This window comes from Bos taurus, chromosome 11 (genome assembly GCF_002263795.3).
Source record: "Bos taurus isolate L1 Dominette 01449 registration number 42190680 breed Hereford chromosome 11, ARS-UCD2.0, whole genome shotgun sequence".
Classification (NCBI taxonomy): Eukaryota; Metazoa; Chordata; class Mammalia; order Artiodactyla; family Bovidae; genus Bos; species Bos taurus.
The window spans coordinates 24114065-24126611 of record NC_037338.1 but is presented as its reverse complement, the minus strand read 5'-3'; the positions used below and the strand labels follow the sequence as shown (position 1 = coordinate 24126611).

Below are 12547 nucleotides of genomic sequence, written 5' to 3'. Positions count from 1 at the left end.
TTTATACATTCCAGATGCAAGTTCTTTGTTGAGTATGTGACTGTGAATACTTTCTTCTGGTCTATAGTTTATCTCATCATACTTTTAACAGCATCTTTTTCAGAGAAAGTTTTTTAAATTTTGATAAAATCCAATTTATCAGCTTTTTTTTATGTATTGTGATTGTAGTATCAAGGATGTGATCATTTTTAGATTTTTGAAAGTAAAGGATGAAAAGGAGAGCACTAAGTGAGGTGAAAGGTAGATAGTTGCAAGGCTGTTTCAACAGTACGCGTGCAAAGCCAGTGTCAGTAAAGCTGAAGAGAAGAGAGTAAATAGTCCTATCAGGTATAGATGTAATAGGACTTAGAAAGCAGTCATATATTCAGGCTAGGGTATCAGGAGACATTTGGGGTGTGGGTTTATATAATGCAGTGGATAGCTTTGCCATTACCTAGAATTACATAGGAGAAGGCGATGGCACCCCACTCCAGTACTCTTGCCTGGAAAATCCCATGGATTGAGGAGCCTGGTAGGCTGCAGTCCATGGGGTCGTGAAGAGTTGAACACGACTGAGCGACTTCACTTTCACTTTTCACTTTCATGCATTGGAGAAGGAAATGGCAACCCACTCCAGTGTTCTTGCCTGGAGAATCCCAGGGACAGGGGAGCCTGGTGGGCTGCCGTCTATGGGGTCGCACAGAGTCGGACACGACTGAAGGGACTTAGCAGCAGCAGCAGCAGCAGCAGAATTACATGAAGGAAGAGCAGGTTTGAGAGAAGGGGCTTGGATGACCAAGTATGAGATTAGACACAAAGAATTTAAGGTGCCTAGAATATCTTTTTCTATCCATTTACTTTTAACCTTCCATAGCTTTATTTTCTTTTTACATTTTATTTTGCCAAATTTTAAACCTATCTAAAAGTTAAAGTAATCAGCCAGTAAACACCCACATACCTATCACTGAGATTTATCAATTATTAACATTTTGTTTCATTTGTGCTCTCTCTTTAAACATACATTTTAAAAATTTTATTTTGGAATAGTTTTAGCTTTATAGAAAAGTTGCATCTAATGTATGGAATGGAGAAAGCAATGGCAACCCACTCCAGTACTCTTGCCTGGAAAATCCCATGGATGGAGGAGCCTGGTAGTCTGCAATCCATGGGGTCGCTAAGAGTCAGGCATAAAGTCACTTTACTTTATGGGACATCCAGGGTGAAATGTTTAATGGATGGATAAACAGATGGGTCAGAGAAGGCAATAGCACCCCACTCCAGTACTCTTGCCTGGAAAATCCCATGGACGGAGGAGCCTGGTAGGCTGCAGTCCATGGGATCGCTAGGAGTCGGACACGACTGAGTGACTTCCCTTTCACTTTTCACTTTCATGCATTGGAGAAAGAAATGGCAACCCACTCCAGTGTTCTTGACTGGAGAATCCCAGGGACAGAGGAGCCTAGTGGGCTTCCATCTATGGGGTCGCAAAGAGTCGGACACAACTGAAGCGACTTAGCAGCAGCAGCAGCAGCAGAGAGATGGGTCTAGACCTCAGATGAGTATTGGAAACTAAAGACACAGGCTTAAAAGTTGTGACATTCAGGTGTGCTTGAGGCCATGGGAATAAGTGAAACCACCCGGGGAGATGCTGTGATTTTAATTCTGTGTGTTAGATCAGAAGACAGTAGTGGGCTTCAGTGAACCATAAAAACAATCTGAAAACTGAGAAATTCCATATTCTCTTTTGTTATCAAAAGGTTCTGGAAATCTGGAAAGGCAAGAATCTTTCAGTTTCTTCCTTTGGAAAGTGAATTCAGAGAATGATTCTAATTTATTTGAGTCATTGAACCTTAAACATATGAAGGACATGTCACTAGATAGGTCCCTGACTGACAGAAATAGTATGGACCTAACAGAAGCAGAAGATGTTAAGAGGTAGCAAGAATACACAGAAGAACTATAGAAAAAAGATCTTCATGACCCAGATAATCACGATGGTGTGATCACTTACCTTGAGCCAGATATCCTGGAATGCGAAGTCAAGTGGGCCTTAGGAAGCATCACTATGAACAAAGCTAGCAAAGGTGATGGAATTCTAGTTGAACTATTTCACATCCTAAGAGATGATACTGTGAAAGTGCTGCACTCAATATGCCAACAAATTTGGAAAACTCACCAGTGGCCACAGGGCTGGAAAAAGTCAGTTTTCATTCCAACCCCAAAGAAAGGCAATGCCAAAGAATGCTCAAACTACCGCACAATTGCACTCATTTTACACGCTAACAATCCACTCCAGTGTTCTTGTCTGGAGAATCCCAGGGACGGAGGAGCCTGGTAGGCTGCAGTCTGTGGGGTCGCACAGAGTCAGACATGACTGAAGTGACTTAGCAGCAGTAGAAGTAGCACACGCTAGCAAAGTAATGCTCAAAATTCTCCAAGCCAGGCTCAACAATACGTGAACCATGAACTTCCAGATGTTCAAGCTGGTTGTAGAAAAGGCAGAGGAACCAGAGATCAAGTTGCCAACATCCGATGGATCATCAAAAAAGCAAGAGAGTTCCAGAAAGACATCTATTTCTGCTTTTTGACTATGCCAAAGCCTTTGACTGTGTGGATCACAATAAACTGTGGAAAATTCTGAAAGAGATGGGAATACCAGACCACCTGACCTGCCTCTGGAGAAACAGGTCAGGAAGCAACAGTTAGAACTGGACATGGAACAACAGACTGGTTCCAAATTGGGAAAGGAATATGTCAAGGCTGTATGTTATCACCTTGCTTATTTAACTTATATGCGGTGTGAGAAACGCTGGACTAGACGAAGCACAAGCTGGAATCAAGATTGCCAGGAGAAACATCAATAACCTCAGATATGCAGATGACACCACCCTTATGGCAGAAAGCAAAGAAGAACTAAGGAGCCTCTTAATGAAAGTGAAAGAGGAGAGTGAAAACATTGGCTTAAAACTCAACATTCAGGAAACAAAGATCATGGCATCTGGTCCCATCGCTTCATGGGAAATAGATGGGGAAACAGTGGAAACAGTGACAGACTATTTTTTTGGGTTCCAAAATCACTGTAGATGGTGACTGCAGCCTTGAAATTAAAAGATACTTGCTCCTTGGAAGAAAAGCTGTGGTCAACCTAGACAGCATATTAAAAAGCAGAGACATTACTTTGCCAACAAAGGTCCATCTAGTCAAGGCTATGTTTTTTCCAGTAGTTATGTATGGATGTGAGAGTTGGACTATAAAGAAAGCTGAGTGCCAAAGAATTGATGTTTTTGAACTGTGGTGTTGGAGGAGACTCTTGAGAGTCCCTTGGACAGCAAGGAGATCCAACCAGTCCATCCTAAAGGAAATCAGCCCTGAATATTCATGGGAAGGACTGATGCTGAAGGTGAAACTCCAATACTTTGGACACCTGATGTGAAGAACTGACTTATTGGAAAAGACCCTGATGCTGGAGATTGAGGGCAGAAGGAGAAAGGGACGACAGAAATGAAATGGTTGGATGGCATCACTGACTTAGTGGACACGAATCTGAGCAAGCTCTGAGAGTTGGTGATGGACAGGGAGGCCTGGCGTGCTGCAGTCCATGGGGTCACAAAACGTTGGACATGACTGAGTGACTTAACTGAACTGAACTCTCTAACTCATCTTTGTATTCCAAACTTATAACATTAAAAGAAAATGGGGTTTAACATCCTAATTTGGAATAAGAGAAGCATTTCAGTCTGTTGCATTTATGCAATGCCACATGAGGTAAATCAAAGAAAAATGAAAAAGGCAACTTAAAAAATGTAATAGTTGCTGGAAAGAGGTATTTGAAGATCAGCTTTTGATCAGCATGTGCCATCTAAGCCTTTAATTTTTAAAATGCTCAAGCACAGTAATCTATTTTCATGCTGTGAGTGAAAGAAAGGGGAAGATTATAATTCTTTTAAAGAGGAAGACTGCTGCTTGTGGTCTTGGAAAATAATAGCGCTATGTTCTGAAGCTGGAAGCCCACCCTTCCCTTAGCACCGCAAGCTGTGCTAAAGGAAAAGAAAATATGCAAGGAAGAATACATCACACTATATTTAAAAGGGATTTTTTGTTAGCACTGTGGCCAAAGAACCTTGAGATTCTGGAGTAGACAAATGGGTTTTCAGGTGTAGTGGTCTCTCCTAGGTACCCTCGCAAGCCCACATGGCCTCCCTGTCACCGCCTTCCCCTGCCCTGGGTTCCTCACAGAATGTTCCCTTGTACACTTGGCTCCCCTCCATCAACAGAACATGCATGGATTCCTATTTGCCTTTCTTTTGTATCAGGCTGTAAAGAGTTTTGGGTCAGGAAATCAGAGTTCCTCTTGCATATGACACTGTAAAATACTAAAAAGAGGCGATCAAGTGTGAGCAATCAATCTGCAGGGTAGGCTGTGTGGGTCTCCAGGTGGACTCTTAGGGGAAGTAGAGATGCGTGTGATGTCCAGCAGGTGGCAGTGTGAGCACATGGCAAGGCCAGTGCTGCTGCTGCTGCTGCTGTCGCTTCAGTTGTGTGGTGACTCTGTGCGACCCCATAGACGGCAGCCCACCAGGCTACTCTGTCCCTGGGATTCTCCAGGCAAGAACACTAGAGTGGGTTGCCATTTCCTGCCCCAATGCATGAAAGTGAAAAGTGAAAGTGAAGTCGCTCAGTCGTGTCTGACTTTGCCATCTCATGGACTGTAGCCTACCAGGCCCCTCCATCCATGGGATTTTTCAGGCAAGAGTACAGGAGTGGGTTGCCATGTCCTTCTCCAGACAAGGCCAGTAGAGGTACTAACAAATTAACAAATCCTAAAAAAGTCTTTGCATCTGATAATTTGTAGAAGCATTGCTTGTCTCTCTTCCATTGGTGGCTTATTTTGAAAGGCTGAGCTCTTTGAATAAATGAGCAAACTACGCAAGGTGAAGGGAAATAACATGCTTGATAGCCATGTGATGGCAAGTTTGTTTGCCTTAAGCACTTTGTTGGGAGAATGATCAAATAAGGACAAGGCCGTGGTTTTGATCTCTGTAGAGGCCAGTTAGGTTTGTTCTATTGTGTGGCCAAGGGTTTCATTTGACATATGTTTAACCACCTGAAAATGTCTGTTTTGCATATGGGAGTCAGTGTTTAAGTGTTGCTCAGTCAAAGAAATTCACTAGGGTTAAAAAAAGATTGACCTCAGAGTCATGCAGACTTGGGTCCAAATTCCTGCTCCATCACACAGTGGCTGTGTAACCTCAGTAAGTTTCTCTTGATCCTTCTTCCTGTTGCCATAGTGCTGCGTGAAGGTGACAATGTAAAGAAAGTGCCTGGCATTCTGTAAGTGCTTGAGCAAGAGTAGCTAGAAATAGTAATGATGTGAAAATCCATTGACTGTTCCCATGGCAACTTGCCCGCATTCTTTGTATACCAAGGAGAGCCTGGTTTTGTCCTGGTGCCCTGTGAAGATACAGTCATTTCTTTGCTTCAGTGGAGCATCTGTTTAGAGTCTTATCCTTTCTCCTCTTGCTGGTCTCAGGCTACAGAGAGGACCCTGAGGTGGAGGACGGTCTGGGTTAGCAAGAGCAGGTTAAATGTACAGTGTTAGCATATTGCTGTGTCCCATGGCCAAATATAGATGACCTTTGGATGATCTCCCTGTCTGCAGAACTATGAATGGAATATGAGATACCTAGGTCAGGTGACTTCTCCAAGGGAAGAGCACCAGATTCCTTGCCCTCTGATCCCTCACACACACTTATTTAGCAGGCACTCCTAACCTTTGTTATATCCATGCTGTTCTTGTAGGGATCAGTTCTCCATCTCAGTGCATAGCTCCACCATCCATTCAGTTTTGAAAGCCAGGCATCTAGGAGCCATGCTGGGTATTTCTGTCTCTGCTTTTTGACCTGTTCACCCAGTCTTGTTCAGTTTTATCTTCAAAACTTCTCTTAAGTCCATTCCACGTCTTATTATCTGTATTACCATCCCTCTTGTCCATGACATCTTAATTCCTTCAAGATCTCTACAGTGAACTCCCAGTGGTGGACCTGCATTCACTCTGTCCCTTCACTAGTTCCCTAAATGGCAACCCACTCCAGTACTCTTGCTTGGAAAATTCCATGGACAGAGGAGCCTGGTAAGCTACAGCCCATTGGATCCCAAAGAGTCGGACATGACTTCTCTTTCACTTTCACTTTCTCTGCCCTGAAGTTAGAGTGGTCTGCTTGCTCTCTCATTGCCTACAGGGTCAGGATGAAACTTTTGACCACTGCTTACAAAGTCCTGCCTGGTCTGCCTTCATTTCTCAGCTGCAATCGTCTGTTATTAATTCCTTGGGTTTGCTACTGTCATTTCCACCTGTGGACACTTGCCTGAGCTTTTCTCTCCTCCATTTCATCGTTAACACTATTAACCTTTCCTCAGTTCAGATAGTCTTAGGAATTCTTTTTTTTACTACCCCAATTAGGCAAAGTAATAATAATGAAACAACAAATCCTTATATAGTAGTTATCAGGCACCAGTCCTCTCTAGGTTAACTCAACTTATTTAATCTTTATAACAACCCTGTGTAGTAGATATGCTAGTTACCCCTGTCTTACAGATAAGCAAACAGAAACATAACAAGGTAGTACACCGACTTGCTCAAGGTTATCTGCCTGATTAGTGGTAGAAGTAGTGCTAGAAGAAGTGCTAGAAGTCAAACCAAGGGCAGCTGGCTGCAGAGCCTGCCCTGGGTCTCAGCCTCTTCTCCATGGTGACAGGCGCTCACAGCACCGTCTCCTCTATAGCACCAAATACAGGTGCAGGTTTATGTTTGGTTATGGGAGCATTTATTTCCCTGAAGAGACTGTAGGCTCCATGAACACATGTTTGCTTTTTGCTCTCCTGGTAGCCTTTGCCATTTGGGGCCCACAGTAGGAGCTGAATAAGTACTTGGATGAGCAAATACACGTGGATGGGAACTATGGACAAGGACTGCTCGGTGCTTCCACATCCAGGCCAGACACGCTTTACATGATCTAGTTCTCAGGACAAGCTAATGAGGCAACTCTGTCTTCATCTTTCAGCTGAGGAAGCGTAGGACTAAAGAGGCCAAGGGACCTGCCTGAGGCCAGGTCTGAGGCAGGATGTGATCCACGTGGTCTGACGTCAGAGCTCAGCTCTCTGCACCTTGCCCTGTTGCTTCTTCTTGCCTTTTTTCCTACCCTCTTTTCCTTCCCTTCTCCTAACGTTGTTTTCTCCTTCTCTTCTTCTAGGTCCCTGAACAAGATCTTCTATTCTCGGGATATGGGAGGCATCAGCACAGTAGAAAACGAAGCTGACCATCTCTCAGGAGGCAGGTAGGCTACGGCTACTTAGTGCCAATATTACTTCACTTCGAGCTCTTAATGGTTGCAGACATTTTCAGTATATTTAGTAAGTTTATTTATTTTGTTGCATTTGGTCACACTGTTATCTGAAGGCAGGGATTTTTACATTTTTTTATCTGCAGGTTTCAGAACACTGTGCCATCATGAGTTCATCTTTATGCCAGATGTGGGAGAGCAGGGGGGCGGTGCTTTGTTTTGGCAGGAAGACACCGAAGAATAGCCCTGGTGTCAAGAGGCTCACATTCTTGTGGGGAGAGACTGACATACAAACAAAATGCCAGGGAGCAGTGTGTCATATGGATGGGGGTAGGGGGAGGGTGGTGGGCTCTGGGAAACCTTCATAGAGACATCTGCTCCACAGACCTGGGTGCAGGGCTCTGGACTTCCTGCTCAGGGCTAAGGTTCCATCCTTGTGAAATTTACAATCTGGAGGGCAAGAAGATTGTTCAGTAATTACAGATTATAATTCATATTATGAAGGAAAAGAGCAGGGTAGGATGAGAGAGAATCACAGAGCCGTGATTCAGTCTGGGGAGATGGGAAAGGGTTTCAAGAGGATGAGGCCCTGGAGCTGAGCAGGGGAGAAGGAGTGGGTGTGAGGCCCACTAAGGACAGGAGTCCAGGAGTCTCGAAGCAGGAGCTGTTGCTCACATGAGGCAGGAAAGGCTTGAGGTTGGAGTAGCACAGACGGTTGGTGTGGCTGGAGTGCAGTGACCAAGGGGGATAACGTGAGGGGTCAGATCAGGCAGCGCCTCGCAGGCCATGGTCGGGGGACAGATTTCACTCAACTATGATGGGAACACAATCACTGAAGGTTTTATGGAAGTGAGTGCCATAATGGGATTACTGTGTACAAGCACGGATGGTTGCATTTTGAAGAATGAATTAGACAGGGACAAACAGGAAAGTGGAGGGAACAGTTGGGCGGAGGTTTGAGTCTGTTAGTAGTTTGTAGGATACTATGGCTAGAATGTGGCTCCTCAAGGGGATTTCAACAAGCAGAGGTGGTTGGACTGGAAGGGAACAGAATGTCCAAAATCAGGGAGCAGGAGGAACCAGGGTGTGGTAGGGAAGTGGCTCTGCAAGGAGCAGAGGGAGGGTGGTGGTGAGAGTGCTGGGCACTGCAGTGCCCCCAACTCTGCCAAGAAGATAGAATTGGGAGATGAAGGTACTAAGCATTTAAAGCAGATCTTTAACAGATCAGCTTTGCTTTGCAGAAAGAGCTCTCCTGGGGTGCTCCAAGGAGACTCAGTGGGAGGGGAGATTGGAGCTTGGTGGTTATTGAAATCGCCCAGGGACAGGAGAGATGGTGTTTTCCCAGTAGTTGTCAACAGTGATAACTATCACTTATCAAATGCCTTATGACATGCGAGCCATTGTACCAAATACCTGACATCTGTCATTTCTAATCTTTGTCACTGAAATTCCCCACCACACGTCCTCCAAGGGGAGCACAGGGGAGGAGAATGCTCTGATCAGACACCCCTTCCTAGCAGCCATGGAGCCTCTCAGCACTGTAGCATTCTGTTTCTATAAGGAAATCACTGTTCTTTGATGAAGCAACTCTTCTAAAGGCAGTAGAGCTGAATGCATTGAAGAAGTGAGATTTGAACCCTAATCTCTGTGATTCCAAAGACCATGTTCTTTCCTTTGTATCAAACAGTTCCTTATATCTCTAGCAAAACCTGTGGTGATGTAATTATTTATGTGAATGTTTTCCTTTCTCTACTAGAATTTGCACTTGTTGAGAACAAGCATGTATGCTAAGTCGCTCAGTCATGTCCAACTCTTTGTGACCCATGGACTGTAGCCTGCCAGGCTCCTCTATTCGTGGGATTCTCCTGGCAAGAACACTGGAGTGGGTTGCCATGCCCTTCTCCAGCAGATCTTCCCGACCCAGGGATCGAACCTGTGTCCGTTATGTCTCTGGCATTGGGAGGCGGCTTCTTTGTCACTAGCGCCACCTGGGAAGCCCTTGTTGAGGACAGACTGTGTATTATTCATTTCTGCACCCCCAGTGCCAAGCACGGGAACTGGCATGGGGTAGGTATATTTTGACCAGAAGAACCTATATAGATGTGGTGAATATACACAATGGAATATTACTCAGCCATAAACAAGAATGGAAGGTCCCCATTTGCAGCAACATGGATGGGCCAAGGGAATACTGTACTTGGTGAAGTAAGTCAGACAGACAGAGATAAATACTATACCACTTACATGTGGAATCTAAAAAATAATATAAATGACTCTACAGACAAAACAGAAACAGACTCACAGACACAGAAAACAAACTTATGATTACCAAAGGGGAAAAGGAGGCAGGGGATAAATTAGGAGTAGGGGACTAGCAGAGACAGGCTACTTACACAGAATAGATAAGCAACAAGGATTCACTGTGTAGTGCAAGGAACGATATTCAATATCCTGTACTAGCCTGTAATGGAAAAAAATCTGAAAAAGATAGCTGAATCACTTTTCTATAAACCTGAAACTAACATGATATTGTAAATCAACTCCACTTCAGTTTAAAAACCTCTATTGCATAGAGGGTAGTTCTCCTATTAAGAATCTGAAGTCCTCTTTCATTGCCCACTTGAGTGCCTTGTCTGTTGCTGTGAGAAACAGCACAAGAGAAGAGCAGCTGGCTCATGTTTCTGTGTTTGTAAAAGTCGTCAGTCCTAATGGCTGCAGGGAATGCAACCAGAGGAGAAAACCCCATGTTCTGTGCCGACTTTCCTCCAAACCTGCTCACACTGATGCCAGCTTCCCCAAATCCACAGGCCTTTAGTTTGAGGTCCTTCACTGTGAAAGCATTGGCAGGGCTGACAAGTGGAAAATCACGTGGTAAGTTTATCGCGAGGTTGTGGGTTATAGGCATCTTATGGGATTTGAGAGTTCACATTACTGCAGAGATGCAGGTTTGCTGAAAGAAGAGATGGTAATTGTGCAGCCAATTAAAATTCACACTGCGTAACACCAACATTTTCTCCCAGTGCTAGCTGACAGTAGGTTTTAATTATGCAGTAATAAAAAACCCCCAGAAAAACAGCAGTAAATTACAATCTATTTCTGTGAATGATCTTAGTCCAATAGCTAAAATCTACAAATTATATAAAGCAAATATTTCAAATTAAATCACAGAATGTTTGTGGAGCTGTTTGTGCATAAGGCATCAGCATATTTTTAATTGCCACCTTGCCGTAATGGTTAGAGAGCATGATCATTGAGTAGGGGATGGGGGACAAAGTGGAATTGGCATGTAGGGGAGGGCCTAGGAGTGAGAAACCAGAAGCTCTGGGACAATAAAAGGAATTTAAGGGAATTCCCTGGTGGTCCAGTAGTTAAGACTTAACCTTACAATGCAGGGGGTATGGGTTGGATCCCTGGTTGGAAAGCTAAGATCCCGCATGCCTTGGGGTCAAAAAAACATAAAACAGAAGCAATATTGTAACAAATTCAATAAGGACTTTAATAATGGTCAACATTTTTTTTTTTTTAAAGGAATTTGCGTGTCAGGGCCAGTGGAGGTCTTCCTTGGCTCCTTGCAGTGTCTGGAATCAGGGAAGAGTAAGAGCTCTGCACTGCTGGCCGGGCATGGAGACGAGGGATCAGCTGTGCCCAAGGCCGGGACCACAGTTTGTTCACTTGCTCAGAGCATAACCTGTTGATGTTGGGGGCTCCAGGCTGCAAGCAGGGCATGGCTGTCTCAAGCATCTTATTTTCTTGTCCTCTTAGCAGTTCAAAACCCCTCTTTGAAGAGTCATGGTGGAGCCTGAAGCTTATAGACTTTTGGGATCCTTCAGAAAGAAAATAGTACAAAAATATCTTTCCTTTTGCAGAGTTTATAAAAGTATATTACCTTGCCAGGACTTAAGTTTAATTGATGTCACATAAATCCATTTTTATCTGTTACCCTTGGGTTCTATACTCTTACAAGGTGTAGAGTGTCTTGAAGATGTTTGTGAACTTCATGTAGCCAAGAAAACCCATGGCAGGCAAGGAAAGCAGCACCTCTGGCCTGTCACTCACTCGGCTGTACACGTGGGTCGGGATGTATCTAAACCAGCAGCCGTTTCTTGAGTGTTTCCTTTGTGCCGGGTGCTGTGAGCAAGGCCAGTGCTTTGATGCTTCATACTTTAGCGTAGCCTTCATACTCTAGCATAATAGCTTTCATTTCATCCCTTCCCCAAATAATGTTAGCATTAACTAGCCACTTTAAAGATTTTTTTATTTTATTTTGGAGCATAGTTGATTAACAATGTTGCGTTAGTTTCAGGCATATGACAAAGTGATTCAGCTGTACGTATACATTTATCTGTTCTTTTTCAAATTCTTTCCCCATTCAGGTTATTACAGAATATTGAGAAGCATTGCCTGTGCTATACAGTGGCTTGTTTAACCAGCTACTTTGAATGACAGAAACTGGGATGGAAGGAACACTTTTTTAAGGGCCTATGTATGAATTTGCTGTTGTAGACTTTGCATTAGCAAGGGGTTGCAGGGGGTGCTTGCATTTTTTCCTGACAAGATCTTGGTACCCTGTGACAGTGCCCACGGTGGCACTAGAAGGGCCTTGGCTTTTTGGGATATCCTGGCACATGCCCTGCCCTCTCTCTCCCACCCCCGGCTCCTACAACCAGTATCAGTGGCTGAAAATGACCATGATTACGTAGATCCTAGTCCTTAACCAGGACAGTTCATAGGAGTCATCTGAGGCCCTTGATAAAAGTGGCTGATTTCTGGAGCTCTCCTGACTTCCTACAACAGACATTACAGAGACAGAGCCTGTGAATTTGTACTTTTAGCAAGTACTTTAGGTGTTTCTTAACACCAAGCAAGTTTGGGTATCACTGAACCAAAGAACATGTGAAACATTTTCTAAGGTAATAAGGGAATGTGAGTTTTCACTGGGTAAATTAATTGAATAGGTAGGAAAAGAGGGAGTGCCGTAATATTCCTAATGATGGGTGATAAGAAGTAAAAAGCAGAGATAATGTAATCATGCATTTATTGCTTGCCAGGTACGACACTAAGCATCTAATGACTAAATCATTTAATGCTCCCCACAGATCTTCGAGGTAGAGCCTTTTTAACCTCCCTTTTACAGAGGGAACACATAGTAACTTGCCCAAGTCATGTAGAGGATGAACTCCAGAGCTGAACCTTGGCAGCAGGATGCTGGAGCCCATATGCTTTCTGCT

The 12547-nt window shown here is 44.0% G+C and overlaps 1 long non-coding RNA gene across 2 annotated transcripts in view; it reads left to right on the top strand.

Annotated features, from left to right (window-relative positions):
- LOC112448761 (uncharacterized) overlaps positions 1-12547 on the top strand; it is a 244102-nt gene that overhangs the window by 88485 nt on the left and 143070 nt on the right. For both annotated transcript variants that reach the window (XR_009496394.1, XR_003037124.2), the window contains exon 2: positions 7230-7313. This is a non-coding gene — a long non-coding RNA (uncharacterized lncRNA). The remainder of the gene's footprint in view (positions 1-7229; positions 7314-12547) is intronic.